Raw genomic sequence first — 6548 nt, forward strand, 5'->3', positions numbered from 1 at the left:
AAGCCTGTCCTAAGGAAATTCATGCCTCAATTGAATTAATATTTATATACAAGACCACAAAGAATGGAACAAAATAGTAAAGTTGAATGACATAGATTGTGATATTGGCAATAAGAATCTTAACTAAGGAGGAATTCATGTGGGTTACTAGGATTTAGCTGAGCATTGAAAAGTGGGGAAGGTTTGGGTCTGCAATGAATAAAGAGAGACAAGATCCCCTTGTGTAGACAATATGTGTTAGGGTTGTTTTTCTTGAGTATCGAGAGTTTGGGGATCCTTCCATCTTTTATGGATAAGGGCTAGATTCTGGCAAGATCAGGAACACCATTGCTTCAGGACTTCAGGGTTTGATGAATTTGTTCTGTGGGGATTAATAGAGTAGATGAATGAGTAGCAGAAAAGGTAATTAAGCAATATGATAGGACAGACTGTAGCATAACAATGATTAATGGGATGCCTCAGGTGAGCACTGAGGCACAAGGCAGAACTGAGAGCTCTTGGTGTACCATCGAAGTGTCATTAATCAGAATTACATCATGCTTGAGACTAGTTTATTGAAATTATAAAATAGGTACTTAAAATAACATTAAAAGTACAATTTTAAGCATGCACAATAGATTCTAGTGAAGTACTATGCCAGAAATGAATTCCAGCCTTCCAGAGGACTGTATCCCAAGAAAAAGATAAAAAGCTATGCTCTTCAAAGCTGAAAGTAGCCCATTGACACAGTGTGGCCCTGCCAACTTTACCTTCTTAAAGGTGTTCTCTTCATTGGAAACCACAGTAGAGATCAGCAAAAACAGAAATGAAATCTTGGCTGTGCTTCTTCCTGCCTCATGTGCCTTGTAATGTTGCCCAACGTGTCAGCCAAGGCTGGCTGTTTCTTTCAAACCAGATCACCAGGGAGTGTAAAGGAAGGGGTCCTGGACAATGCACAAACATTTGTTGAATTTGAGACAATCTATATCACTTTTGCACATCAAAGAGAAACGATGGAGCTGCAATGTTGTGATAAGGGAAAAGGGGTCAGGTCTTTCACCTTGAGCTGCTAGAGTGGGTTCATCCCAGTAGGGGTATCGTTCAACATCAAGCACTGAAAATCAAGTGGTTAGACAAGAGGTCAACATCCAGAGTCAGATTTGGGTTGCTAGTTTGGTGTCTTAGGATCTAGAGGAATGCTCAAGGTTTGGAGAAGGCTTTCCAAAGTAGTTTAGACAGATGAGGACAGGGAAAGCAATGTAGTACAGAGCTGATGCATCTGACATGCCCAGAGGACTTCTAGAATGCCTAGTAATGCCCTTCCCCCACCTATCCATGTTCATGGTTAGGCCCCTACCCTTAACTTGGGTGCTCCTTTAAGGGACTCTGATATCGATTCATCAGAATTAATTAAATAATTATGTGCCTACTTTTCCTCTTTTTCTATTTACTAAAAAAGGGGAGACTTCCCTGGTGGTTCCAGGGACATGGGTTCGATCCCTGGTCTGGGAAGGTTCCACATGCGTGGGGCAACTAAGCCTGTGCACCACAACTACTGAGCCTGAGTGCTGCAACTACTGAAGCCCACGAGTGCTAGAACTGGTGCATCTGTGCTCAGTCATTCAGTTGTGTCTGACTCTGCAACTCTATGGACTGTAGTCTACTAGGCTCCTCTGTCCATGGGATTTCCCAGGAAAGAATACTGGAGTGGGTTGCCATTTCCTCCTCCAGGGCCTCTTCCTGACCCAGGAATCAACCAGTGTCTCCTGTGTCTCCTGCATTGGCAGGCAGGCGGTCTCTACCACTGTGCCACCTGGGAAGCCCCCTAGAGCCTGTGTCCCAAAACAAAAAGAAGCCAGTGCAACAAGAAGCCTTCACATTTCAGTTAGAGAAATGTCCCCACTTGCTGCAAATAGAGAAAGCCCATGTGCAGCAATGAGGACCCAGTACAGCCAAAAAGGATAAAAAAAAAGTTATGCTACTGCAAACATCTATTCTCGTTGTATTGATTCAGATAGCTACCTCATTGGAATTGCACACGTTTTTAAACTTTAACCCTGCTTTATTCCTTATAGTGGGTTGAATGGTGGCCTCCCAAAACATATGTCTGCCTAGAACCTTATTAGAAAAAGAGTCTTTGTAGATGCAGTTAAGTTGAGGATCTTGGGATGAGATCATCTTGGAATAGCATGAGCCCTAAATCTAATGCCACGTGTTCTTAGAAGAGAAGATACACAGAGAAGAGGACAAAAATAAGAAGGCAGTATAAAGAAGGAGGCAGAGATTGGAGGGATAGGTGTACATGCCAAGTTTGTCAGAGGCCACCAGAAGCTGAGAGAGAGGTATGGAGTGGAATTCTCCCTCAGAACCTCCAGAAGGAACAAAGGTGTGACAAATCTTGTCACACCTTGACTTTGGGCTTCTGACCTCTAGAACTGTGAGAGAATAAATTTTTGGTGTGTTTTTTTTTTTAAATTTTTATTGTTTTAAGCCACTAAGTTTGTAGTAGTTTGTGCAGCAGCAATAAAAACTAATGCAGCCTTGTGGGGCTTGCCTCAAGAAGCAATTTTGAATTGAAGGGGTGCAGAAACTGACTCTCTTGCTGACCTTAATATCCAGTGATGACCCCCTGAAGTCTGTTGATGTTCAGTGATGACAATTCACTCCTGAAGTCTGGGTTTCTGGTACCAAGGTAGCAGAGAGCTTTGACCTGGATGAATGGATGGATCATTCTGTCACCTTCATTGCAGACCATGTTATGATCCTGTATTTTTTTTTAATTTCCCCTGATATAGATGGAAACCTTTTATTCTGTGACTAATGGCAATCAGTTTGCTATGAGAACTGTCAAATCAGATGACGTTAAATAGCTAAAAGACCATCTTAAAATGCAAAGTTGTTTCTTATTTGTTAGAAGAGCACAATTCCGGAAACCACAGCCAAGTGCTCTGAGCTCTGGTTTTATTAATTTATTCATTAAAATATATAATAGGCATATGCCAGGTCTCCATTTTCCTGAAGTCTACATTTTATGAGGTCATTCCATTCTGTACAATAAACTTTATTTGACTTGGTTTACTCTTCCTTCAAGTTCTTCTCAGTTGACATACAAAGATCCAGACTTTCAAAATGGATAAGAAAGAGGATGATGGTTTGCTTTACCAAAGGGCCCTTTGCTTCATAAAAGGATTAAATACATAGTTCATTCATTCATTTAGTGAATGGTTACTGAGAATCTCTATGGCAGACAATGTTCTTTGCCCTGGGAATATAGGAGTTAACAAGGCAACCTTCCTACCCTCACCAAGCTTACTTTCCTTTTTTTAAATTAATATGTTTATTTTGACTGTGTTGTTTCTTGACTGTTGTACATGGGCGCTCTCTAGTTGTTGTAAGTGAGGGTTACTCTTTGTTGTGTTGTGCGGTCTTATCATTACAGTGGCTTCTCTTGTTGCAAAGCACAGGCTCTAGAGTTCAGGCTCAGTAGTTGTAGCACATGGGTTTAGTTGCCCCCAGGCAAGAGGGATCTTCCCCAGGCCAGAGGTCGAATCCGTGTCCCCTGCCTTGGCAGCCAGATTCTTTTTATTTGTTTATTTTGGCTGCATTGCATCTTGGTTGCTGCCTGAAGACTTTCTCTAGTTGTGGTGAGCAGGGGTCACTCTTTGTTGCATTCTGTGGGCTTCTCATTGCAGTGGCTTCTCTTGTGGAGCACGGACTGGAGGGCCGAGCTCAGCAGTTTCAGCTTGCAGGCTCTAGAGCAGGGGCTCAGTAGTTGTGCCCCATAGGCGTAGTTGCTCTGTGGCATGTAGAATTTTCCCCTGACCAGGGATTGAATCCATGTCTCCTGCATTGGCAGGCGGATTCTTAACCACTGGACCACCAGGGAAGTCCAAGCTTACTTTCTAATGGGAGAGACAGACACTGAAGAGATACACAATTATATAAATTAATGAATGTATAATGTCAAACCATAATAAGTAATATGAAGAAGCCCTCTTTTCCCCAGTGTCTAGACATAGTTTGACAGGAAGTGTTTATCATTTATGACTCTGTTTTTCAAGGAAACTTGGTTCCTCTAAAGGTAACAGCTTCCATTTGATTTCCTGGCTTCTACTCTTGAACCTCTTCAAATCGGCCCTTCACCCAGCAATCAAAGTGATTTTTCTAAAATATAAACTGGCTCATGTTCCCCTGGCTTTGGCCTTCAGTGGCTTCTCTTGGACTTAGAGTGGAATCCAGACTCCTGTAAGGTCTTGTAACCTTGTTTAATGCTACTTGACCCTTTGCTTTCTTGTTCAGCCACGTTGTTTTTCTCTCAGTTCATTGGGTACCCATACAGGTAGATTCCTTTACCTGCAATGCTTTGTACTCCTACCTCCTTTCAGTAGGTCCCTCCTAGTATTCCCTATCACAGCATGTGTTACAGATTGGAAACATATATTTATTTGTTTGATACCCACTCCCTGCCAATATTCACTAAATCTCCTGACTTTACCAGTCTAGCACTTTGTGAGGGGCTGGGATTACAGGTGTCTTCATAGAATCTTGTCCAGCACTTGGTGCACAGAAATGGCAGACAGATATTTATTGGATAAATTTTAAAAAAAGGAAATGCACTATGAATGAGAGCCAAACTTGCAAGAAATCAACACATTACAGTGAGTTACTTAAATTATTCTTATATTAAATAGTACTGCTTTGTAAATTTATTAGTCTCAGTTCTTTTGTGCCTACTGTTGTAGGTCCAGAAAGAAGAAAATTTATGTAGTCAGGTGATGTGTTGCCTTCAGAAATACTTTTGTCTTCCTTCCAAGAACCAATATGTTAGTTAACAAATAAAAGGGAGCTATCTGATAAATATGACTGGCTGTTGAGGGTATGTGTCACCAACAAAGTAGGATATGATGAGACCATTCTAGTAAGCAGGCTCCCAGTTTGTGAACATTCAATCTACCAGTGACCTTTACACACTAAAGTCCTTTTCTTTAACCAGATGGTTTCATCTTCCTTCCAGCTATGGAAACTTTGGACACTCTTTAATGCTGCTTGAGAGAGGAGATGCCCACAAAACTGGTTGGTGTCTCTTTGTAAAGTCAAAGTTAGAAATCACCATTGCTTCATGCCCAATGTGTGCCAGTGCTGGGGGTTCAGAAATGGATGGCAAAGTCCCTGCCTCCTAGAAGGAGCTTGGAATCTGGTGACTTGGTGTCAGAGCCCTACCCAGGCTGCAGTTCAGTTTCGTTTTTCATTAGGTAGGGTTTCATGGGCTTATCTAGAAATCTATTGGCCTTTTATGATATTATTTGAAAGGAGGAGTGCAACCAGAGTGCCAGATAATAAACTTCCAAGGAAAATTTCAGAACTTAATTCACCTACAAAATAAGATTGGACTTCGCTTTTTTATTCTCTGGAGAGAATCAGAAAACAATTTTGGAGCTACTGGGCTGATTTCTTACTTAGCCAAGAACACCTTTGTATTTTCTAAATTTTAAAATAATGAACATGTCCTTTTTATAAACAAAAAAGTATTTTTAGAAGAAAGGGAAGGTATTAGAATGACATAAGTATAATAAATGACAGAAGGACCCATCGTGGTCAAGGTGAGGGTAGGAAATGTGCACCCTGCTGGGAATCATGCACCTTTGATGCTGGCAATCTTTGGATGGCTCTCAGCCTCAGCCTGAAGAAGAGTGGATGTGAAAGAGCAGATTTGAAACCCACCCCTTACACTGATGTGATTTCCTGAGACTCAGTTTTGACCTTTCCCTTTGGAAGATGGCTCTAACTCTTGAAAGCATATTCTAGCCTCCATTGGACAATGCAGAAAGTGGCCAGAGATGGTGTATGCAGTCAGGCTTTGAACCTTCCGATTGTCCTGTGAAAACCAACCTGGACCCACTTTTTCCCCTCCTAATTTCTATTCTGCCATTAGGACTGCTGAAGTAAAGATACTACCATTTTCCCTAGGCTTCCCCTATTTTCATCATTTATTCTAGATATTCAGAGAGAACTAAAAGTGAGTCATATAAAATCCTCTTCTGGAACTTGCTGATTTAGAAATTAAAAAGAATCAAAACCGTCATTAATAGTTTTCACATGTGTGGCACTTTATAATCTACTGTTTTCTTCTTTAAAAATTAAAAAATATGTGGTAAAAGCACATTACATAACACTTAGCATCTTAATCATTTTCAGGTGTATAATTTGGTAGTATTAAGTCCATTCACATTGCTGTGCAACTATCTCCACCGTCTAGCTCTATAACTCTTCTCACCTCGTGACATTGAAACTCTGTATCCTTTAAATGATAATCTATCACGTGTTTTCTCACATATTATTTTATATCTCAGGCTCTTCTCTATAGCCCTGGAAGTGTGAGGGAATGTCACTCACGAGTGTGCAGTGCTCTGCTAGAGTGCACTGCTCGCTAGAGTGCAGTGGTTAATGGGGCAGGCTCTGAAATAAGGCCCTGGTTTGAACTTTGCTCATCAAGTACTAATGGTTAAAAATAGAGCTTGCCTTATGAGGTTGTTGTGAGAATCACATGAGGTCATGCATAGTGTTTAGAA

Source organism: Bubalus bubalis, chromosome 12 (assembly GCF_019923935.1).
Source record: "Bubalus bubalis isolate 160015118507 breed Murrah chromosome 12, NDDB_SH_1, whole genome shotgun sequence".
NCBI classification, from domain to species: domain Eukaryota; kingdom Metazoa; phylum Chordata; class Mammalia; order Artiodactyla; family Bovidae; genus Bubalus; species Bubalus bubalis.